The following is a 25,306-nucleotide window of genomic DNA, read 5'->3' as shown; positions in this document are numbered from 1 at the left end:
CGCTCCTCCTACCTTGCCAATCTGCCTCTACCCCGCCCTTTTAATAGCTATGGTAGGCGGAGCAGGGGAGAGGCGTCCTTGGCTCCCCCTACATTGGTTAAGCTCGCCCCAAGTTTTGGTATCCCATACTTGAGCAAGCTCAGAAGAAACGGAGCCAACCACTAACGAAGATCGTCGACTAAATGAAAGCGGAGCAGCACACGCGGACAGCGAAGGAAGCAAAACATGAAGAAAGGCAGTAGTCTAGCAGCCACTTGAGGTGGGCGACCCCATCCGCCCTGTGAGGGAGAACTTCAACTCCCAGCTTGCTACTGGGCAGTTATCATCTGAGGACTACAACTCCCAGAGTGCTCTGGGAGCGACCGCCTGCCACTCCCCCAGCCCCTCCCCCGTCCCCCTCAGCCGGATCAGCGTGCGCCTGCGCACGGGAAGCCGGAGGAGTCTTACCCTAATGTAAGATGGTGGCCCGTCTGGCTGTGGAACCCACCGAAAGCTGAGAGTGTCTCTCTCAGCCGTAAAGGTCGGACTCGCTAAAGCAATCAGGCCCGGTTCTGAAGAGTTTTTTTCCCGACATTCGTCCATTGGTCTCCTGTGAGGACGCGGCAGCTCGTGGAATCGGCTAAGGGAAAAGCGAAGCGAGGCAGGCGGGTGAGTCTATGCGGGGCTGGGCTTAGGGGAAACCCGGGGCTGACCGGCTACGAGAGAGCGGAGGCTTCGCTGGAACTATGCAGGCCGCACCCCCCTCTCTCCCCAACCCCCGCCTCATCCTCACCCTCCTCTCTCTTGGTCTTCTTCCTCCTCCTCCTCTTCCTCCCTCTCCTCTCTACGCCACAGCAGTTACCACCAGGAAAAGAGAGCGGGGCAGAAGGCAGCGTGGCGGCAAGCACCGACTCCTTGGAAAATTTCTTCAATTGGGGGAGTCGAGGCGGCTTTTCGCCTTCAGCTCGCCCCCCTGCATTTTTGTTGGGGCAGGGACCTTAGATCTCAGGGCTCCTTGTTTCCCCAGACCCCCGTCCCCTCTCTGACGTCCTTTCCCAGTGGCCCCCGTCTCCCACGAGCAAAGCCATCACTTCCACTCTGACCCGTGTTGCTGCTGCTCATTAGTGCTCATTGCCCACTCGTCCTGCTGCTTGGTTTTAGCTCCGCTGCTGCTGCCGCTCCGGAGTTAGCCTTTGCCCCTTTCTCGTGCTTGCGATCAGCCCCCCGTCAACGTGCCACAGGAGAGCCTCTTCCGATGTGTGTAGTCTCGCCTGGAACCGCACCTGTCATTTTAAAGCTGCCCCTTCAGTGTCTCGGTGCTGCTCCTGCTCGTGCCGACCCACCTGTTTCTCAGCTTTCTTGGGAATTGTCCGTTCCTTTCCGCTTTCCTGTACGGATTCTTCCAACATTCACTTCCAGAAAAAAAGGGGTGCCCCTGTTGGCCCCCGAAAAGTCCAGGAAGTTGGGAAGTGAATGAAGTGCGGTAGGGTCCTAGATCAAACATTCTGAGTGAAGAGCGTTTACTTAGGATACTCCGGAGAGGGACGTTTTCGTTTTGTTTTCAGTGATTTGTGGATTATTCGTTCTGTTGGGAGGTTGTTGTTGTTTTTCTCTCTCTCTCTTTTCATTTTGGACCGATTTGTCCGTGCAGCTCAGCGTTCTTCTGAATTGCCTCTCCCCAGGACACTTAATGTGGGCTCTAATTATACTAACAAATGTTAGCCTTGGCATTTCCAAATAAGATAAATCTGGCACACAACGAAATTCATCTGTGATCTCCACAAACAAATATATGTGATATTTTGATTATATGCAGGTTATACGTGGGTTACAGATCCCTTCCATATCGTGCATTGTTTATTGAATAAGTGAATTATATTGATGTTCAGCTTAATCGATGACATTTTATTTATGTTTGAGTGGAAATTTCCTCTCCAGCTAATATCAAACTTAGAATTTTTGGATTTGGGAAGTTCTCTCTTTTAACAGTTTTAGAGTGGTAAGTATCTGAATACATTGTTTTCTTTTGAAAACCCATTAGGTATGTATATAGAAGAAAAATAGACCCCCCCCCCCAAAAAAAAAAAATTAAGTCCCTCATTTTTCTATAGAAAAGATGAGGGCTAAGGTTGGAAAGAAATGACAGAGTGGCCACATACATGTATTTGGTGGCAATCACTGTCATTATCTACATTAAAAAACAAAACTAGAAGCAAGAGGTGGCTTATCATGTCTATGTTTTGGCAAAAGCTAAATCAAAATATACTGAATAAATGGTGTAATTGGAAGGAGGAGCCTTAGCTTTAAACAGACCACTGTGAAAAAAAGAATTACCAGAACATCAAAGAGGATTACATATATCAGATACATATATCTCATGTCTAAATAAGATGTTGTGTTCTTAAGATATAGGTAAAAATGTTAAAAGTCATAGTAGTGATCTCATGCAGCAGTGTACCTTATTTGCAAAAAGTATAATACCTCAAGTTTAAATACAGATACAGTTACCCCTTTGATCACTTTGCACACACTGTGTTGCGATTTTTTACAAGTTTTACCTGTAATGCTTGAGGAATCTTACATTTGGCATTATGGTCACTTGATTGTGATAAGTGATCTGTTTTATCAAACTGAGATAGAAAAGCTGTTTATAAAACTTATTTTTTTCCTTTTAGCTACTTAAGCCCCAATTTGAAGAAACTGAATAAGTCCCTACTCTTGGGAATTGGAAGCAATTTATATAGAAAACCTTGTTCTAAGTTATAACTTGAGGTTTTTAAAAAATACTACTTACATTTAGTTTGTCCCAGTAGGAATGTGATTAATACAATTGATTTTCACTCCTAAGGGAAAAAATGTATTTCATATTTGTTTGTAATATGCTGGTGGAGAAGCTTTCCACTTTGAACAAACCTAACACACAGGTTGGGAAGCCCTTGGCAGTCATACTTGGCTGAGTTGTAAGCAGTGTGTTTTAGGAGAGGACTGTCTGGCAGAAGACGGTAAATGCTTTTGATACATGTTTTCTTTGTAAGGCGATTTTGCCTCAGTAAATACATTCTCAAGGAGTTTTTTCCACTCCACACTTTTCCTGCAGTCATCGGATTCTTAATTTCAGCACTGACGTTAAAATGAATTTACTTTGGGATCTTTATCACATCTAAAGATATCTAAAGTTTTTTGACATTTTGATAGGAAATAGCTAAGATTTCAAAATATTTTTGTATGGTTTAAATTTTTAGATGTAACATTATAAACATTGCGACTTCCTAATTTTGACTGTTGGAATACTTTCTGCCAGGTTCAGTTGTTGAAATCTCTAGATGAGTAGATTATTTCTATAGAAGGTTTTTGAGCACAAATTACTTAAAGTTGACTTATGTATTATAAAATTTGTTTTCATAAAGTTGCACAGACAAATCTTTAATTTTATTAGGATGAGACAGTTATAATCAAAGGGCAAAATGCAGGAAAATTGTTTTGTAATGTCTTCAACTTCAGTCTAAAGAGAGCAGTAGTAATAACCTGCAGTTCATTACTGTATAAAAGAAAGAGGGTGTTGTATAATTGTGAACTTACATTAGGGGAGTTTCATTTTAAAAATTATGTTACATGTCTTAAGAGAATTGAAGACTGTCTTCTCAGTTTAAGCAGTGTGTTTTTACAAGTCTTCTGCTCGTGTCCTTCACTACTGCTGTTTTTAAGGTGAAGCTATGCTTTGTTTTAATGTGTTATTTTTGGGAGAGGGGTGCCTGCAAATACTACTCGATAGAATCTATTTTAACTCAATGTTATTATTTTTTTAGACCAGCTGTAATAAAAAGTTTTAATTTGTGAAAACTTCAGGCTCTGTGAAAATTTGGTTAGCTTTGTGTTATTAAGTATAGTACTGTCTTGACGTTTTGTGAAAGAAGTTACATTCATCTCAGCTGGTTCCAAAGAAAACAGTAGGGAAATAGGTTATAGAGCTTTTTAGTGTTCTAGAAATAGTATAAGTAGAATGTACTACATACTTTTCTCAAAGGATTTCTTAATCTAAGTGGAACTTATAAATGGTTTTCATCCCACTGGAATAACATGTATTGTGTAAAACTTATTAACACATTCTGAGATTTTTTTTAATGTTATTTTTCGATTACACTTTACATTAAACAACATTTTGTATTAGTTTCATGTGTAGAGCATAGTAGTTAGACATCACATACTTTACAAAACATTCTAGCACATTCTGAGATTTCAAAAATTTTGTTACCTAAGAGATAATAGGAACGAGTTACAAATGTCCATTCTTATAGAAAATGTGGCAATATTCCTGATATTTATTTTTAAATTTAATTTTATTGTTTTTCTATTACAGTTGTCCCATTTTCCCCCCATAATATTCCTGATATTTTGAAGATAGTAATATATGTATATTTTCAAAAGTTGAGAGTACACATATTATACAAATGACATAATTTACTGAATTATTTAGTGATCCAAGGAAAGAAGATAAGTGGGACTTTTTAGTCACTTATTTAGTGATTTTCTGAAAGAACTTTCTTCAGAATTGTTTTTAATCTCCTTATTATGTGACCTTTTTTATTGGAAAAGATTGAGTGCTAAATGTCAACTTTTTCAAGTGTAGTGATAGTATAATCCAGTGGGTTTTGTCACATTTCTATTTTATGCTTTGATTCATTCATTCATTCATTCATTCATTTATATCAGAAAGTAGTTTATAGAGAAAAAATTTCAACACTAGGTTAAGCTTTCCCATATCAGAGTTTTTCTTTTACCAGAAGAGAGAAATTATTTTTACTTGCTGGGAAGACTTAACTTTAAAGATAGTACAAGTAACAAGGCAATTGGAACGAGTTTATTTTTTTCCTAAGAAGTTTATTTGTGAGAACTTTTTTTCTTACTGAACTCTCTTTATACAAGAGCTTTGCCCTGTTTAAACTTGAATTGCATTGGGTGATGGTGGATGATGTATCACTCTTAGAACGATCCTTGCTATTTATATATGTGTATGTGTAAGATATCTGTTCAAATAAAATATGCTTTTTAAAAAAGTTATGGTAACTAAAATCTCACCTCTTGAGTATTTAGAGAAAATCAGAGAAGAGAACATCAGAATAATCAGTTTGGTTCGTATATATTCCTAAAACCAGTTTTGGAAAAAAGTCAACGTGAAAGAGCAGTGTAATGAGAATAAAATGCCAACATTTTAAGATAGTAGGTGTTGTATTACTGCTTTTGAAAGGAATTAGTGAATAATGTTGTAGGAAAAATTGTAGTGATTGAATTTTGAAAAGTAGCTATAGCTGAAATATAAAAGAGGTGGAGCATTCTTTAGCAGCAACAAACAAATACATTGTTATTAAGCCAAATATCTGAAATTTCTTAAGCATTTTTGCAGTCCTTGGAATAAAAAGGAAGTGCTAATTTTTCTGATTGTTTAAGAACCTGATTCATTCCCTTTTAAGAGCAATAGGTGTCTTCAAAGATTATCAATTCATAGCCCATCTGGGTTCATCTGTATCCTCACTTCTTCCGTTTACCCCCTTGCTTTGACCTGGATTATTTTGAAGCAAATCCTAGTCAACTCATTTTATTTGTACTAGACATCTTTTGACATAAAATATCTTAATGTTTTAAAATAAGGATTATTCAATTAGCTTGTCAAATAATATTGGAGTACTTATAAACACACTTCTTGGGAAATGGTCCAATTTCTTTTTTTTAATTTATTTTAAAAAGATTTTATATTAGTTTTTATTTTAGAGAGAGGGGAAGGGAGGGATGAGGAGAGAGAGAAAAACATTGATGTGAGCAACATCGATCGGTTGGCTTCTGTATGTACCCTGTGACTGGGGACTGAACACGCATACCAGGCATGTGCCCTGACTGGGGATTGAACTGTCAACCTTTCGATTTGTGGCATGACACCCAACCTACTGAGCCTCACTGGCCAGGGCTTGTTTTAAAATTATGTTTTTTATTACTGTTTTTTAAGTTTTACTAACTTCTAAGTTTATTGTCTTGTTGGGTATACTTTCATAATATAATTAGTGTTAGCCAAAGTATTAAGTATTATACAGATAATGGGTGGTACATATCATCTGAGTCATATATTAGTGTAGGGGTATCTTCAGACTAAGTTCTAGACATGGGGCTCCCTGGAGAAAGTGAGACTTGAATAAAGAATATGTACTATTTGCATGTTCAAAACGTGATCTAAGAGGGATGTAAGGACCTTGGTCTCAGTGGAATAAGATGTTAATTTCCAGAACCAGTGTTGGAGAAGTTAGTATAGTAGGAGAGAGCTAGATTATGAAAGGTGTGTTCATTGTCAAGTTGAATTTGATCTGTTAAGCAGCAAGAAGCCTTTAGAGGGGGGCAGGAGATGACGATATAAGTGCTTTTTATAAAGATTGCTCTTTCAGTAGGATGCAGCATATTTTGGGTTTGGCAGTTGAGTGTGAAAAATTAACGTCTAGAACATCAAGATAAGGGGCCATCTGAGGGATGTTAGTGTGGAAATTCTACAGTATTAGACAGCTAATTGATTTCAATAGTTTTTTTCAGTCGCTTATATCCAGAAATGACACCAAGGCTTTGGAGAAGAGAGAACTGAGGAAATGTCTATTTGTCTTTGGTAGTAAACTGCAATTTGTTATCTAAGCCCAGCTTTTGGAAAGGAAATGCTGCATGATTACTCAAATAATCTCAAAAAAATTTCAGTAAAAAAAAGCTACCAGTCCCTTCAGATAGCTTTAGGTATTTATTCATGGGCGAGTAAAAGTTGGGAAGATAAAAGAAAATTTTATTATATGATAAGTAAGAGGTGGAACATATTTTATTTGTAAAAGAGATAATTTGTCCCTCATTTACTTCTTAGATGTGTATGAGTTCAAAAGGGGTATTAGGAAACATATTTGAACAGCTATAACCAGTGTATATTACTGGGTATCTTTGAAGTTTAATAATGACCTGATTAGAGCAGAAGAAATTCTAATGAAATAGGGCACCAAGTATTGCCAGTTCCAAGCTCCCTTAAGGGTGGATAAGGTTAGGTCAGAAGAATGTAGACATTATTAAGTGAAAGTTCATTCTTCAGTTTATTTTGATATAGTTTGTTTTGCAAAGGTATCACTTAAAAAAGATCTAGTTCAACAGCTGCGATATTTGTTAGATTTGGAATTTTAAAAAAGATCTGAGATTCTTGAAGTTACTCTTTTCTTTGTTCTGGTTTGTTGACCCTTCTTAAGCCAGCCTTCATCTATTGTGTATTTTTGGGTGGCACATTTTCTTTGTTTTGTGAAGGAAATTTTCACATTTTATCTTAAAGCAGGGGGGAAAGTAGATTACTTGCTCCTAGCTTTATAAATAGTAAGTGAATAGTACAGTACTATTATGTCTTATTCTCTTCCTGCTTCCTTCAATATGGCATGCATTCCCTCTCCACGGTATTTGGCATGCGGATGTCAAGGATTCTCACGATTGAATCTGAATCCATCTCAAACTTAGGTGGTCATGCAGCTTCAAAATTAAATTTATCTTAATTTACTAATCATTTAAGTTTTTGTTATTATAAAAGTTGTAACCTACCATAATGCAATGTACTTTTTAGGTACTGTACTTGGGAAACATTAAGGATAAAATTGATGATGCAGGATACTACATTTTGGGGGAAAATCTGTTTTTCATTGACATTCCTTCCATCCTAAGACCTTAATCCTAGTACTGTGACTGAGCTTTTCTTGACATGTTTTACTTTTTTAGTTCGCTGTTCATGTGTGCTAATGTGAACACTAGAATAGAAAGCTATTGTCCTTTCCTTGGGAGTTGAATAGGAGCTTTAATGTGTTAACTTTGGATTTAAGATCAAATTGAGACCCTGTGTGTGCGGGACAATCTTGAGGATTATGCATCTTATTGCATATGGGAGAGAAGTAAATATCAGATATGTAGTATAGTATTTGAGAATATCTTCAGTGGTAGCTGCCAGTCTATTCTTTTCCCTAAGAAATTTTAATTTAATCCCTTGGAGTGTGGGGCCTCTTATATAACTGTCATGGTGAATTTTTGGTGGGGAGAGGAGAAAATGTCTCCCACTCCAAAAAATCTCTTCCATATTTTAATAACTTGAATTAATATCAAATTATTAAGACTTTGCATATTTTTCATTCATATAATTCTTGGGAGGGAGCTATTTTTTTGCGAGTGGCTTTAGGGGTGCCTTGGGTAGTCAGGAGGTAGGTGCATTGTAAACCCAGGAAAAGAGAAGAGAGGAAGAAATATTAAGTAGGAAGACTTCAAATTCTAATAGTGGCTACTGTGTATTTTCACAAGAGTCATTCATGGCCCTGGATCCTTTGCTGTCTTTGGCTACATACTTTAAGTGTTCTAGGTTACATTGTTGGTATTAAAAGGCTACCAATTTTAGCCTTTTATAAATCAAACTATTGTCCATCTAGGCATGTGCATTTTAATCTCTCCAACTCAAAACCTGACAATTTTTGTGTCTTTGCCAGAAGGAAAGGGGAAAAGGGAAAGAAAATGATAAGTGTGATACTCCCCTTCTGCTCATATGTTAGGGTTATGTTATTCTAAGATATTTTTTATGGAAGAAACTCTGCCTTTCATTTTTAATTTTATGTAATCTGTTACAAAATGGCTTAATGAATTTGCCAGGTGAATCCTTAGAAGCCTTCTGAAAGGTCCTTTAACCATAGAGTTGGTGAAAAGTTGGAGAGTATGTAAGTTAGATGCTTAATGGAACTTTTGGATTTTACTAAAGTCTTTTGTCTTACTGGACCCTAGTCTAGATGTGAATTTTGCTTCCAAAAACTCAAGTTAGTCTTTCTTTAAGGTAGTTATCTTCTCTGAATTATATTCAAACACGCTTCGATCCTGATGAAAGCAAGTATGATAGTAAAATACTTCAATAGGCATGCCAACAAAAGAACATTTGTCACGTACCATATATTCTTTTGTCATATCTAGCAAATATTTTCAGCAGCTTTGTAGAACTCTTGAGTAATATATCATATGTTTATATTTATAGATTGTACTTTTTATTATATGGTACTAAATTCTAGAATTTTAAAAATTTGGCATGATATTAAAGGAACTATTACTATTTAGTATTTGGAGTTACGGACTAACTTAAATTATTTTTCATAGTTGAACCTAGTTTTCCATACAAGCCCTTTGAACGCTCCCTGTTTTTTATTTATTGTTCCTATTAGGAGTATGCAGTATAGCATGGAGCAAAACTGCCTGAGTGTGTGAATCTTGGCTCTCCCACTTAATATTTGTCAGACTTAGAGCAAGGTCCTTTACCCTGTTTGGGCCTCAGCTTCCACAGTTGTAGAATGGATATATTAGATTGCTGGGTGGAATAGCTAATTAATGCATGTGAAGTGCTCGGAATGGTGTGAGGCAGGTAGTAAGCCCTATATAAATATTTGCTATTTTTATAGGTTTGAAAGAATAAAAAAAGATCCATTTTTGAACATTTAGCTTTTTATTCAATATACTTTAAAAAAATATTTAATTAATTTTTAGAGAGTTGGGAAAGGAGGAACGAAAGGGAGAGAAACATCAATGTGTGGTTGCCTCTCATGCACCCTGAACCAGGGACCTGGTCTGCAACCCAGGCATCTGCCCCAGCTGGGAATTGAACCAGCAATGCTTTGGTTCTCAAGCCCGTGTTCAGTCCACTGAGCCACACCAGCCAGGGCTCAATATACTTTTTTATGTCTAGGTATTGGACATATGTTTTCAGTAATTACTTTATTAACTGGAAACATAGGTAAGGTATTAGAAGGGATAATCAAAGACCTGGCCTTTCTGGAATTATTTTTTGAATTAGGGAATAATAGAAAATGAACCTGGATACTTATGATGGAAAATGATTATAGAGCATTTTGAACAAAGACAGAGAAATTTAGATTTGATTGATAAGAATCATTGCAAGATTTTATTTATTTAAAGTCAGGAGGGTGCTGTGTTTTAAATAGTATTTAGAGGAAGATGGTTTTGATGTTTTGTTAGTTTTTTGTTTTTTATTCTGCTCACTGATCTATCCAGACTGACCCGTATAGTGTGCCTGGTTAGCGAGAAGGTGCTCAGTGAATATTTATTGGATAAATGAACCTTAAGGGAAACTGAGTTAACAGAGATAGAAGCACAAAGGACCCTAATTAAACTTTTGGGATCCCTACCTTTAAAGGAATAGGAGGGGAAAAGGTATTAAAAGAACAATTGGACACGTAGAAGGAACTTGGGAAAGCATGTCTTAGAAAACAAAGGAAGAGATTTACCAGGAGAGAGAAATTACAAACAGGGATAGGAAGATCCAGCGTGGTATTGCTTCTGTTTGAAGAAGTAAAGGAATTGACATAGTCTAACAGAACAGTCAAGGAGAATGAGAATCCATAAAGCTCTTTGGCTTGTGGTGTGATGGTTACTAACTACATTAGAGCAAATTTATAGACTGGGGATGTAATTGGAGATGTAAATCAAATTGGGGGAGGTTAAGGAAGGTAGTAAGTGGAGATTGTAGGTAAAGACCACTCTAGAAAACGACTGGTAAAACAGCAAGAAGACATTATACAATAGTAGCAGCTTTCATAGTTACGGGAGAGATTCTATGTACGTGTTAGAGATGAGAAGACTTGACATAGTTTGTGCTGCATGTTGTTAAGTTTTATAGTAGACAAGACTTACTCTAATGTTGTTTTAGGGTCTGCTACTTGCTAACTTTCTAGTCTTAGGGAAAGTTGCCTAATCTTTTTTATTTTTTGAGTTAAAAATATTTCACTGTTTATGCTATTACACTTGCCCCAGTTTTTCCCCATTTGCCTTCTCCACCCAACTTCCCTGTGTTTGTTTCTATGTATTGGGTAGAGCTACTATGACTCCCTGTCTTGGTAGTGTGGCCTAATGTAGTAGGAGTTCTGTAGGGTCCAGTGGGACGTCCTCTCCTATCACCCAAGCTGGGTACTCAAGGTGCACCCTTCGTGTGAGCCGAGTACATCCTTCTCTTATAGTTGAGCCTTGATTGCTGTTGGCAAGTCAATGGGAGGGATTTACCCAGGCCAGTCAGCTGCAAGGATGGGCTGTGACCGCTGACCACCTACCTCCACCCTCTGTGAAAGATCAGCTGTGCAGGGGCAGGGTGGCGGTGCTCCAACATGGCCTGTAGCTGTCCAGTGGGTGTGCAGGCTCTGGGCTTTTCCAGGTGGTTCAGGCCAAGGTCAGCTCATACCAGTGTTTTGCCTGGGCCACCCTGCCTGGGCTCTAAAGCAGTCTGAGATGGGGGCTACTTGTGCTGGGCTTGGAGAGTCCTAGGCGAAGCCAAGCAGTGAGTCTAGGCCGGCTGCTGCTAGTGCTGGGCCTGAGGCCACTTAGCAAGAGTTTGGGGAGGTGGGGTGCTCACTGAGGCTGGCTGTTGCTCATTTGATAGGATTTAGGAAGTTGTGAAGCATGAGCCAAGACCAGCCACTCATATGGAAAAGCAGCTAGGGTGGGCCCATAAGTTGGATGAGACAGAGTCTCGGGATCTCCAGGGCAAGGCAAACAGTGTTAGCAAGTTGATGAAGTCTCAGATATGGCATCCACCTGCCAGCTCTGTAGCTCTGTCGGGGGAGGGTTCAGAAAAGGGTCGATGGACTCTGTCCACCTATCTGTCTGGAAGAAAGCTGTCCCTAAGCTCCCACCTTCATGCCAGACACTTCAGTTTCTCCCTGTACACCACGGATGATGCCTTTCAAGCTGCGACCCTGGTGCTGGAGCTCAGAGGGAGTGAGTCTGAGTAAGTCCATGTGTGGGTTCTTTTAGAGGAACTGCTTGGGACTCCAGGAGTTCCTTCCACCGACTCAATCCCCACTGGTTTTTAAAGCCAGAAGTCATGGGGACTTATATTCCTGGCACTGGAACCCTGGGCTGGGGACCTGGTGTGAGGCTGAGACTCCTAGTTCCTGAGGTATCCCTGCTAAATTTTTACCCACCACACGTGGCTGTGGGACCAGCCTGTCCCGTGTCTCTGCCCCTCCTACCAGTCTGGATGGATGTGATTTCTTTAATTCCATAGTTGTCAGACTTGCATTCAACTCAATTTCTGATGGTTCTGAGTGATGGTGGTTCTGTAAGTTAGTTGCAATTTTGATGTGGTTGTACAAGGAGGTGAGCTGTATTTACTTACCTATTCCACCAACCTGAGCAGAAATAACCTAACCTTTTTGCGTCTCAGTTTTCTACATGGAAGCAATGGTAGCACCTATTTTATAGATCTGTTGTAAGAATTAAATTATTTAATCTTTTAAAAACCACTTAGAATAATGCTTGGTGTGTGGTAAATGTTTGACAAATGTTAGCTATAATCATCCACCACTAAAGGGGAGAAGAGGGTAGGATTAGAGGCTGAAAGAGAAGAAATAGGAAAAAAAGAAGTTAACAATAAAATTATTGCCAAGTAATGGCAAGAACTAAATGAAGAGGTCTTAGAACCTTTGCTCTGGCTTTTCTCTCTGCTTAGAGAACAATTTTCCAGATATCCACAAAACTATCTCAACTTCTTCAGACCTTTGTTCAAATGATATAGTTTTCACTAGGACCACCCTGACTATTTATTTATGGTTAAAATCCAGGTTCCTCGCCCTATTATTCATATTGTTTCACTTTTTTTCTATAATACTTATCTTCAAACATATAAACCACTTATTCATTATAGTTACAGCAGTCCCTCTCTGTATCACAGTTCACTTATCGCGCCCTCACTGTATTGCAGGATTTTAAAAAATATTATATTTCATTATTTATTGCAGATTTTTCGCTAAATCGCGGGATTTTGCGGTTCTGTGTACATATGTTGTTAAAGTTACGTAGGTTTAAGAGTGTAGAATATTTTTAAGAACATAAGTAGTGTTTATAAAAATGTGGAAACAGTTAATAAGGAGTGGGAAAGGTTAATAAGGGACTGGGAATGGTTTATAAGTGTGTGGGAAGGGTTTATAAAGCCTTAAAATATATATAAATACTAAAATAAATGTAAGGTTCCCACTTCGCAGATTTTCACCTAACGGGGGGGAGGGTCTAGAATGTAATACCCGCGATAAGTGAGGGAATACTGTATACTGTTTGTCGTTGGTCTCCATCTACTAGGGTAGGGATGTTTGTTTCCTGATGTATCCTACGTTCTGTGAATAGTCCTTGGTACATAATAGGTGCTCAGATATGGTTTTTGAATGAATATATTATTTTACCATTGAAGTTAGGTGGATGGAGAAATCAAGTCAAGGGCTGGTGGTGCTACTTTTTGGAGGAGAGCCAATTTTCTGAGCCTGATGGACCCTACATAAAAGTTGACCTCAGAGACTTCCTCTTCTTTCTCAAATGAGTTTTCTGAGTCCATTTTGATACTTGTTTTCTTAGAGGTCACTTGGGAAACCTATTTGCTGTGGGAAGGAAAATGTAAGATGTATCTTTTTTTTTTTGCTACAATAATTATATTTTACATTTGACTCGCTAATAAAAGCTTATCTTGAGTGCTCATTAGATGTGAGACACAGCTCTAATTTTTTTGTATTATTAATTTTAAAAAATTCTACAACAACTTTACTAGTACATTAGAGTTCCCTTGCAAGCCATCATTAAGGGGGAGGCTAAGAACATGCTTTCCCTGGCTCTTGTGTTCTACCGACAGGAGCTTCTGATACCTCATTCCTTGCACCAACACTCATAGCCTTGACACTATTACTTGTTTGAAGTCCATCAGGACTAATCTTATTATATTTTCATCCCTTTTTATGTCAGTCACTATCAGTCTTTCAGGTGACACTCCATGTCTCCCACCTTAATCCTTAACAATGTTCTGAATGATTCCTATCTTTTCAGTTCTCTCCATCATCAGCAAAATTTTCCTGTGTCCCCGTTTTTTCCCTGGATGTTTACGCTACTTTCCATTTTTCTGAAGACACCTTTCCCCTGTACCCTCACCTTTAAAAATTTTTATTTATTTATTTACATTTAGAGAGAGGGGTGGAGACAAAGAAAGGCAGAGAAACATCAGTGTGCAAGAGATACATGATCGGTTGGTTACCTGTCGCACACCCCCAACTGGGGACCTGGCCCACAGCCCAGGCATGTGTCCTGACTGGGAATGGAACCCGTGACCCTTTGGTTTGCAGGATGGTGTTCAATCCACTGAGCCACGCCAGCCAGAGCTCTATATATTCTTTTATGTCTAAGTATTAGACATATGTTTTCAGTAATTACTTTATCAAGCTGGAAACACAGGTCAGGTGTTGGAGGGGTAATCAAAGAACTGGCCTTTCTGGAATTATTTTGAATTAGGGTTCCCCTGTGTGGGCTATTAAATTTTTCATTTTTTTCTTATATGCCACCATCAAGGGTCAGCAGGGAGTTCCATGCACTGAAATTGAAGACTGCGTTTCCCATTCCAGCCTCCACTGAATTGGCGTCTGAGAGGGAGACTGGTTCCACTGGGCCTGGAAACGGGGCAGATGTCTTCCAACCTTCTCTTCTCCCTAAATCTTGTCTGTTAACAGGTTATACTGTCCAGAAACGCTCATGTTTGCTGGCGTTTACTGCACCCTGGGTTCCTCATTATCTTTCCCTGACTGTGTTAGCTCCTAGCTCACTGTCATTCGTACTCTGTGCATCTTTGAATTCTTGGTAATTTCCACGTATACTATCTATAGTACTTCCCATACTGCGGCCTCCTAAGTTCTAAAATGCCTCTTCTCTGGTCATCTTGCTCTCCCCCTCACCTCAGCCACTCACTCTACGATCATATTTTACACTTTGTTCTTACCAATATATTGAACCCTCCGTGATTTTCAATTCATGCAGCCCTTTCCTGACTACCGTCTATATTCTCAGCTCACTCTACCTACTACCCCAGCTCAGCAATCTTTTACTGTCACTGGGACCTCCAGTCCACGGATCCTATTCCCTCTCCACTGTACCTGCCCCCTTACCTGCCTTTCTTCCCTCCGCACGTAGGGTACACTCATTACCTAGCTGTCAGTTACCGTATCCATTCCCCTCAGTATGCTCTCAACCCCCTTGCTCCTTTCTTCTTAATACTTAGTTGGCAAAATCTCAGCCCTACTTACATCAAAGTCTTTCAGTAGCAAGTGACTGAGAAAAAAGGCAACAATATGACCACTCACGCTTTAAATTCATGGTTAGAAACCTCAGGTGGCCCTTAACATTGTCTGGCAATCATAGTACATTTCCTAATTTATTCAGTTCTCCACTCCTAGATGGATTTGTCTCTTGTCTTTTAAACTTTCAGCTGCTCTCCTCATGTTCGCTTTGAGTTTATAAGCCTGCTTTCTACTTCATGGAGAAAAGAAAAGCAGTCAGAAGAGCATTTACAGACTCCGTCACCACACCTTGTGTACCTGCTAATCTGCCTCCCAGACCCCACTTGCCTTCGTGGCTATAGGTTAGCTGTTTCTGCTTTTTCCGAATCCCAGGTCCTCTGGTTGGTGCATTAGATCCCATCCCCTTTCACTTACTCTGGACGTTGCCCTAGTAATTTTCCCCTCTCTTTGTACATCATCAGTTCTCCCTTCTCTTCTGGGTCATTTTCGTCAGCATGCAAACGTGCTGTTATTTTAATCAAAAGTATCTTCTCTTGATCACTCTTACTTGTTTTTCTCTATGGCCATTGCTGCAAAACCCCTTTTAATCATTGTCTAAGTACACTTACTCTTGTTTTCTTATGTTCTCACTTATGCCTGTTCCAGTCTGGCTTTTGTTCCTACCATTTTACCAAGATTGTTTTTGTTCAGGTCTCCCAGCAATGACCTTATTAAATCTCATCAGTTCTTTGTCTTATGTGATCAATGCCCATTTGATGAAGTTATTTTCTCCTTTGATATACTTGTTTCACCTGCTTTTTCGGACACCACATCCCCTGGTTTTCCTGAAAACTCATTGGCTGCTGCTCAGTTGTCCTTGGAAGATGTTCCTTTTTGCCTGCTTCTATCATTGGAATATGCCAGGGAGTCGTCCTTGATTATCCTCTCTTGTCTACCCTGACCACCTTGTGATTTCTGCTAGTTTCGTGGCTTTGAATATCTTCTAAATGTTGATGACTCTTAAATTTATTTCTCTAGTTCAGACCACTCTCCAGAACTCTAGATTTGTATATCTAGTTGCCTACCTATTATCTCCACTCTAAGGATCTCAAACTCAGCGTGTCCAGAATAGTCTTGCCTTTCCCTCCCACATCTGCCCTCTCATAGCTGCTCCACCCACATGCGTGGCCTTCTTCATCACAGTTGTTGGTGGCTTCACATTGGTCAGGCCAGGAACCTTGGAGTCATGTTTGATTTTGTTGCACTCACATTTCACACTCCTTCTTTCTGTCAGGAAATTATTGCTCTACCTTTAAAACATACCCGGAATTACCCAATTTTTGCCATTTCCATAGCTACCATCATCTCTTGCTGGATAATTGCAATAGCCTTCTAATTGATTTTCCTGCTTTTACTCTTTTTTCTATGGTCTATTACACAGCTGTCAGAATGATCCTTTGAAAACAAGTCAGATGGCGAGAGATTTTGTTCCACGTTTAGAAAATTTCATGAGTTAATATTAGAGAGTATTCTGTTTTATTTTACTAACTCTCCTTTGCTTGGAAGGCATCTTTTAATGCAGGCTTTGATTATGCCAGTTTTTATGAGCAGGCAAGGAGTCGTTAGGGTTAGTTCATGGCCTTCCCCTTCTCATTAACCCTCCACCCTAGAACAGGAAGACTTGACACCTTTATTCCTGAGGAAATTGCAAAGAGAGGGTGTGAGTTGGGTGGTCTTGCAAAAAGTTGCTTTTGAGTGGAAGACTGGACCACCCTTTCTTGATAGAGGGTGTTATTTTGCTGCTACCTCTAACCTCCTTTAGCACCCCTTGCTCTGCCCCTAACCCCTGCCAGGTTTAGTGTCCTTCCACTCGTACCCTCTGCGTTCTTCCTTACTTCCAGATGCAAAGGTTGTATTTCTTAAGATTTTGACTCTATTTAAATTAGTATTTTATTAAAGGTTTTTAAAAATTTTATTTATTCTTAGAGAGTGGGGAAGGGAGGGAGAGAGAGAGGGAAAGAAACATTGGTGTGTGAGAGACACATTGATCGGTTGCCTCTCCTGCATGCCCCGGCTGAGGACTGAGCCCTTGTGCCAGGCATGTGCCCTGACCGGAATCAACCAGCGCCTTTGCTTTGTGGGATGGTGCCCTAACATCTGAGCTATACCTGTCAGGGCTAACTTAGTATTTTATACTCTTCATTTTCTTCAGGTATTCTGAAACCCATTCTTTTTTTCTTTTTTTTTTAAAAGATTTTATTTATTTATGTTTAAGAGAGGAGAAGGGAGGGAGAACGAGAGAGACATCAATCAGTTGCCTCTCCCGTGCCCCCCAACCGGGGACCTGGCATGCAACCCTGGCATGTGCCCTGACTGGAATCCAACAGGTGACCTTTTGCTTTGCGGGATGACGCTCAACCAGCTGAGCCATGCCGGTCAGAGCCTGCAACCCATTCTTAAGGCTTTGATGTGAGTTGCTTTTACTTTTGTTAATAAAGCTTCCAACATGAGAGTAAAAGGGAAATTGATACAAAGAGGAGATGTAGTCATTCGTAGAATTATGAGGAATTTAAAGATTTGGGTATTGTACGTCAAATGTGCTTGTCATAATGCTAATGATTTCTAAAGGTGTTATATGGTACTACATGTAAAAAAACTTGGAGATTGGTTGGCAAAAAAGAACTTAATCTCTTTACATTCTTTGAAGGTGAATGTTCTCCAGTGAGTTTTTCTTTGATTACCTTTCAAAGTGGAAGGTGGGGAGAGAGAAATATCGATTTGTTGTTCTATTTATTTATGCATTCTTTGGTTGCTCCTTCTATGTACTCTGACTGGGGATCGAACCCCAACCTTGGCATGTCGGGATGATGCTCAAACCAACTGAGTTACCTGGCCAGGGCATTTTTTAATTTACTTGTTAATATTAGCACTATTAATAATAAATTTTAGAGTTTTTCTGTTACTAACATTTAATTTCAAAACTTAAAGTAATGGCAATTTGTATATGGTAAAAAAGAAAATGGATAGAAAATTTTACATATGAGAAAAGAGATTTTGTCTTTTTGAACATAAAACTCAGTAAACAAATAAATAAGCAAAAATGCCTGCATGGACTCACTCTGCTGACACAGGCTTTATAAATGTTATAAACTTGGACCTTAGCAGCCATTACTGCTCTTTCCCCCACTCATGTTATAATACTTGAAAGATTTAAGTTTATGGTTGTATTTTTATTACCTTTTTTGATCTGTTGACAAAAAGATTTCTGTTGGGTTCAATGAATGCTTCTTAGGGTTAAGCCTTGAACTGTGTGGCATATGGCTTAGATCTGAGTAGTTTTTAAGTGAACAACTGATTATTTGGGAGCTGTGGACTATTTAAGGGGCGATGTTTACTTCTGAGTTCCAAAATATATTCCAAAGTAATCCATGTTATGTTATTACCGTAAGGGCATTAACAAAAATGAATTTGTTAGGCATTTGAAAATAACTTATTATTGTTACTCAGAATGTCCACAGCACATACTGTGGTGTTGAAAATTGTATAAAAGCACAGTCACAAGAAGAGTGTACAGAAGTAAAAATGTTTGGGCCAACAAGCTTGAGTCTTTTTCTTTTTTTTTAATGATTGGATTTGATAAAAAGGTTTTATAAACAAGGACTTGAGAAAAGCAGATATCTAGGGAGAAAAGAATCCTGAAAATACAAATAATAGGATTGTGGGAACAAAGAAGAAAAGTGAGCTCACTAAATTCACATTCCTAGATGGATAACTTTTGATAGACTGATAGACAGAAACAAAATTTTGCTACTCGTCAATTTTCTGGATTTCAGAATATTGTCTTTACCTTTTGGTTCCTCCTAAGCTTTAAGGATTTCTGTTGTCTGTGTAGGTAGACTGAGGTTGAGATCAGTCCATAAGAAAAATTTTTTATTCCACCTGTATTGTGTATATGTTTTCCTTTTAAACTGCTGAGTAGTATTTCATGGGGTGGATATCCCACATCTTGTTTAGCCATTTACCTGTTGGATATTTGCATTGTTTTCAGTTTTTTGGCTCTTACTGATGGAGCTGTGTGCAGACTTTTGTGTGGACATAAGTTTGCTTCTCTGGGCTAAATGCCCCAGAGCACAATGCTGGGTCATCTGGTAAGTGCATATTTAGTTTTTTTAAAACTGCAAGGTTATTTTCTGAAGTTGCTATATGATTTTGTATTCCCACAAAGTTTGTATGAGTTTCTCTGCATTCTGCTTAGGTTGGGTGATATCCTTGTTTTTTATTGTAGTCATTCAGATAGTTGTGTAAATGATATCCTTTTGTAGTTTAATTTGCACTCCCTGTGGCTAAAAATATAGCACATTTTTTCATCTCCTTATTGGCTGTCTTCATATCCTCTTGGGTGAAATGTCTGTTTATGTCTCTTGGCCATTTTCTAATAGGATTTTTTTTTTTTTTTGCTATTGAGCTTTGTGTTCTTTATATATTCCAGATATAATTTCTTTGTCATATATGTGGTTTGCAAATATTTTCTCCCAGTTTGTAGCTTTTTTCATCCTCTTCATTAGGGTTCTTCAGAGCAAAAGGTTTTAATTTTGGCAAGACTGAATATATCAGTTCTTTCTTTTATGTATTGTGCCTTTTGTGTCAAGCCTTAAGAACTCTTAAGGCTCCAGTCCAAAGTCTTGAAGATTCTGGTTTGGTTTTGTTTTGTTTTTCTAAAAATTTTATAGTTTTACATTTTACATTTAAGTTTGTGATCCATTTTGAGCTAATATTTGCATAAAATATGAGGTTTGGGTTGAGGTTCTTTTTTTTTCTTTTTTTCTTTTTCTTTTTCAAGTCCATTTGCTCCACCACCATCTGTTTGAAAGACTTCTCTCTATTGAATTATTTGTGTGCTATTGTCAAAAATCAGTTGGGTACATTTGTGTGAACCTGTTTCTGGGTTTTCTATTCTGTTCCATTCATTTGTATATCTCTCTCTTCATCGATACCACACTGTTTTGATTACTGTTGCTAAGTAGTAAGCTGAAACATCAGGAAGAGTAATTCCTACCACTTGATTCATATTTTTCAAATTTGCTTTAGGTCTCGTAGGACCTCTTCCTTTTCACACAAATTTGAGAATAAGCTTATATCTATACCTGCAAAAAATCTTTCTGGGATTTTTGCCAGGAATTACATTGCACCTGTGGATCAATTTGGGGAGTAGCAATATCTTCACTGTGTTATGCCTTCCAAATAGTGAACATGGTCTCTCCAGTTATTTAGATCTTTGATTTTGTTCATCAGCATTTTATAATTTTCAATATATAGATCCCGTGAATTTTTTTAGATTTATACCTAAGTATTTCATTTTCTTTGGAGTAACTGTAAGTGGCGTTATATTTGTAATTTAGGTTTTCACATATTGTTAGTATATAGGAATGTGATTGATTTTTGTGTATTAACCTTGTATGTTGTGACCTTTTAGAACTCATTTATTCTAGGGTATTTGTTGGTAGGTTTCTCAATATTTCTAGGTAGAAAGTCATGCCATCTGCAAACAGGGACAGATTTTTTTTTTCTTGTGTTCCAATCTGTTAGCCTTTTATTTCCTTTTCTTATTTTATTTGCTGGCTAGAGCTTCCATAACTGTGTTGAATAAGATTGATGAGAACAGCCACCCAGGTCTTGTATTTGAGCTTAGGGGAGGAAGCATTAGTTTTCACTATTAAGTTGTGATGATAGCTGTGGGATTTTTATGGATGTCCTTTATTAAATTGAGGACGTTCCCCTCTATTCCTAGTTTATAGGGACTTTTATTGTGAATTTTGTCAAATGCTTTTTCTGTCAGTTGATAGACTCATGTAATTTCTCTTCTTTATCACTTTGATAAGTTAAATTGATTAGTTTTCTTTTTTTATTTAAAATTTTTTTATTGATTTTAGAGAGAAAGAGGAAGGGGAGAGAGAGAGAAACATTGATGTGTTGTTTTTACTTATTCGTGCATTAATATGTTGATTCTTGTATGTGCCCTGAACTAGAATTGAACCCACAACCTTGGTACATAGGGACAACACTCTAACCAATGGAGCTACCTGGCCAGGGCTTGATTGATATTCAAGTGTTGAATCAGTCTTGCTTACCTAGAATAAATCCCAATAATCTTTTTATTTATTGCTGGATTAATTTACTAATATTTTGTTAAGGATTTTGCATCTTAAGTTCCTGAGAAATATTGGTTTGAAGTTTTTGTTCTTTGGTACCGCATTTGTCTGATTTTGGTGCCAGAGTAATATTGGCCACATAAAATGACTTGGGAAGCATTCCCTCCTCTTTTCTGGAAGAGAGAGTGTAATAGTAGAATTAACCCTTTAAATTTTTGATAAAATTCTCCAGTGAAGCCGTCTGGGCCAGGTGATTTCTTTTTCCTGAGTTTTTAAACTACGAATTCAGTTTACAGTGTTTAATGGTCATAGGACTATTTAGATTATCAGTTTCATCTTTGTTTTTAAAAAAATTTTTTCTTATGTTTATTCATTTTAGAGAGAGAGAATAAGGGGAAGAGAGCGAGAGAGAGAGAGAGAGAGAAAGAGAGAGAGAGAGAAACATCTCTGTGAGAGAGAAACAGCAATTGGTTGCCTCCCGTACTTGCCCCGACCGAGGATCAGACCTGCAACCTTTCTGTGTATGGGACAGTGCTCCAACCAACGGAGGCGCCTGGCCAGGTTGATCTGTTTAAACTTGATTGAGTTTGGGTAATACATGGTTTCTGAAGAATTGGTCCATTTGTTCTAAGTTGAATTTATGAGTAAAATTATTCTTAGTATTTCATTATTACCTGTCTAATGGCTGTGGAATCTGTAGTGCTGATCTATTTCATTCTCGTATTTATGATCACTGTTTTTTCCCTTTTTATCTTTGTTAGTCTTACTAGAGGTTAATTTCATTTTTTATCATGAAGGACCAGTTTTTTGTTTCATTACTTTTTCTGTTTTTGTATTAGTTTTATTGATCTCTGCCCTTTATTTTTTCCTCACTTCTGCTTGCTTTGAATTTATTTTCCTCTTCTTTTTGTAGTTTCTTGAGGTAGGAGCTAAGATTATTGATATAAGACCTTTCTGCCCTGACCAGGTAGCCCAGGTGGTTAGAGTGTTGTCCTGATGTGCCAATGTTTGGGGTTTGATCCCCGGTCAGGGTATGTACAAGAATCAACCAATGACTGCGTGAATACGTGGAACAACAAATGGATGTTTCTCTCTCTCTCTAAAAATAAATCAATGAATTAAAAAACCTTTTTTCTCTAATGAAAGCATTTAATGCTACAAATTTAACTCTGGGTACTGCTTTCACAGCATTTGACAAATTTTAATATGTCGTATTTTCATTTTTCTTAGCTGTATATATTTTAAATTTTTTCTTTGAGACTTCCTGTTTGGCACATGGATTATTCATTAGTATGTTCTTAAGTTTCCAGGTATGTGGAATTTTATTGAATTCTAGCTGTAATCCTTACGGTCAGAGAATATACTCTGTATGATTTCAGTTCTTTGAAAAAAAATTTTTTTAAGTATATTTTATTGATTATATTGTTACAGTAGTAGTTCTTTGAAAAATTTTAAGGTTTGTTTTATGGCCCACAATATTGCTTATCTGGCTGAATGATCCAAGGGCACTTGGGAAGAATATGTGTTCCACTTATTTTTGAATCTGCCTAGTTTATTGGAATACCACCTACCTCTCTTTATGCAACTTCCCCTCTGCGCCCTGCCCTATCTGTTCTAGTGGTTCACGTTCCTTATTATCGGTTTGTATAGCATCATTGACAATTGCTTTATTTTTATTTCTTCCCCATAGAATTCTTTATCTCCCATTATTTCTTTATTTTCATGTCTTATGTCTCATTTGACATTTTGTAAAGTTTTAAAAATTTAATATTCTTTGTTTTAAATCAGTGGTTCTCAACCTTCCTAATGCCGCGACCCTTTAATGCAGTTCCTCATGTTGTGGTGACCCCCAACCATAACTAAAGCATAGTGATTTATCACAAAAACAATATGTAATTATATATGTGTTTTCCAATGGTCTTAGGCGACCCTGTGAAAGGGTTGTTCGACCCCCAAAGGGGTCGCGGCCCACAGGTTGAGAACCGCTGTTCTAAATAGTGACTAGTTTTTATCTTAGCTGTGTCGTTTGTGCTTGTAGTAGTGGCAGATTGACCTTGAAATTTTACTACTCAGAAGGTACCCACACAGCATGATTTTCTGGATAAACTTAGGAAGTTAGAAATTATATGCTAAGCATATTGCTAGGCATGAAATGGGAACAAGATTTGTCTCCTCAAAGCACTTCATGGGACACAAGATGAACACCTCTAATGGTTCTAACAGTATAGCGCAGCAGATACCAGATGCTTAATGGAGAAGTATTATAGGAATTTAGGAAAAGATTAAAGAATTTAGACAGGACTAATCTGTGTGGTTTTGTGAAAAGATAATACTTGAATGAGTGGTAGGTGGAGTGGGAAAGAGTTGAAATGGAACTGGAGAATGTTATCTGTGTAAGGGGACTGCTAACCACATGTGTGTGGCCTGTAGGAAGGAGATGTGAAGGGCATTCTGTGAGTTCTGTACTGTGGGTTCTGCAGTACTACACAGGCAGAGAGAGAGAGGGTTCCGGAGCACCACAAGAGAATTTAAATTCGAGCAGCAGGGTAGCAGCTGATTTAAAGGATCTTAATCTGAAGAGGCACTTGAAGGATGAAGTTAAAGCATTAGCACACCTGGGAGCTTGCTAGAAATGCAGAATTTAATGCCCCACCTCAGACCTACAAAATCAGAACGTTCATTTTTAACGAGATACTCATGATTTGTATGCACGATCAGCTTTGAGACTCACTGGTCTGAAGGGAAGTTTTAATCCAAAAGAACTGTGTACAAATTGGATTCTAGAGGAAAGAGATTTCACTTAGAAAATTATATTAATTATCCAATTGAATTGGAGATGAAAGGGCATGTCCGAGAAAGTTATTAAAGGAATATAAGCAATAGGAGTTAATGACCAGGGTTTAGAGACAGGAGGAGAGTGTTAAATCACAGATCATGATCAAATTTTGGAACTGGGCAACTGAAAATTGGGTGGGCCATTGAGAGGAAATAAAAAGCCTGGGTGGCATAAAAAGCTGTGATTTTTTTTTTTTTTTTTTTTACTCTCAGGCCACCAGAACTTTTTGTTAACAGAAAATCAGCATGATAATAACACTGGAGAAAAATTTTTTTAAGCAATGAAAAAAACTCGAAATCCCTAAATCCTAAAATAAGTAGCATTTTCATTTTTTGCATGTTATCTTGATTTCTTATTAATATGTGAACTTGTTTTTACATTGTTCTTATTAGTGTATAGCTGTTTCTTATAATTTAAAAATGCATTATATAAATATCTTTCATGTTTTTTATATTTTAATTAGTTTAAAGAACTTTTTCCATTATAAAATACATACACTCTAAGATTTTTAAAAGCACAAATTTAAAATAACAGTGAGTCCAGTATTTTCATTTTAAATTGGGAAGAATTAAAATAGATCTTAGAGTATACATGGGTGGAACTTTTTAAAGGACAATTTGGCAATGTCATCAAGGCTAAAAATTACACATACCATGCTTGATCCAGCCATTTAATTTCTAGGAATTTGTTCTACAAATATACTGGCTCTAGGTCAATTAATCTATATGCTACATTGTCAAGTTTACCAATTCTTTGTATCAACATATTCAGAAAAATAATTTTCTAATGCACATGGACAAAATTGCATTATCATGAAAGAACTTTTCAGTTTATTCTGATTTAATTAGTCCTTTGAAAAATCATTTTGTTTTATCCAGCATTTTCTGATATCTTTACAATCTTTTCAAAAGTTATTTTATGATTTTTCTAGCATTTTGGTATTTTTAAGATTCTTTTGTCAATTTCAAAGTCTATACTATCAACCTTGCTTTTGATGTTTTTGACTACAATTTGCAGTTATTTATATTGGATAGAATGATTTTAATGCTTTTAAGGGTTTTTTAAATGAGATTCGGTTGTACTCACAGCTGTAAACCTACTATTTGCTCTGCCCTGTGTATACATACATGCAACATCATCTTTATTCATTTATCTGTTGATGGACATCCAGGTTGCTTCCATCTCTTGGCTATTGCTAGCAATGCTGCAGTGAACATAGGGGAGCATATATTCTTTCA

General features: G+C 37.7%; 1 protein-coding gene across 6 annotated transcripts in view; it reads left to right on the top strand.

Moving 5' to 3' along the window:
- Positions 1 to 441: 441 nt before the first annotated feature.
- CNOT4 (CCR4-NOT transcription complex subunit 4) overlaps positions 442 to 25,306 on the top strand; it is a 125,723-nt gene continuing 100,858 nt past the window's right edge. For all 6 annotated transcript variants that reach the window (XM_090287550.1, XM_090287548.1, XM_090287549.1 and 3 more), the window contains exon 1: positions 442 to 648. The gene's annotated coding sequence lies outside the window, so the exon portion shown is untranslated. The remainder of the gene's footprint in view (positions 649 to 25,306) is intronic.

The sequence above is a fragment of the Furipterus horrens genome, unplaced genomic scaffold (assembly GCF_987537825.1).
Source record: "Furipterus horrens unplaced genomic scaffold, mFurHor1.1.pri manual_scaffold_9, whole genome shotgun sequence".
NCBI classification, from domain to species: Eukaryota; Metazoa; Chordata; class Mammalia; order Chiroptera; family Furipteridae; genus Furipterus; species Furipterus horrens.
This window is presented reverse-complemented; position numbering and strand designations above follow the sequence as displayed.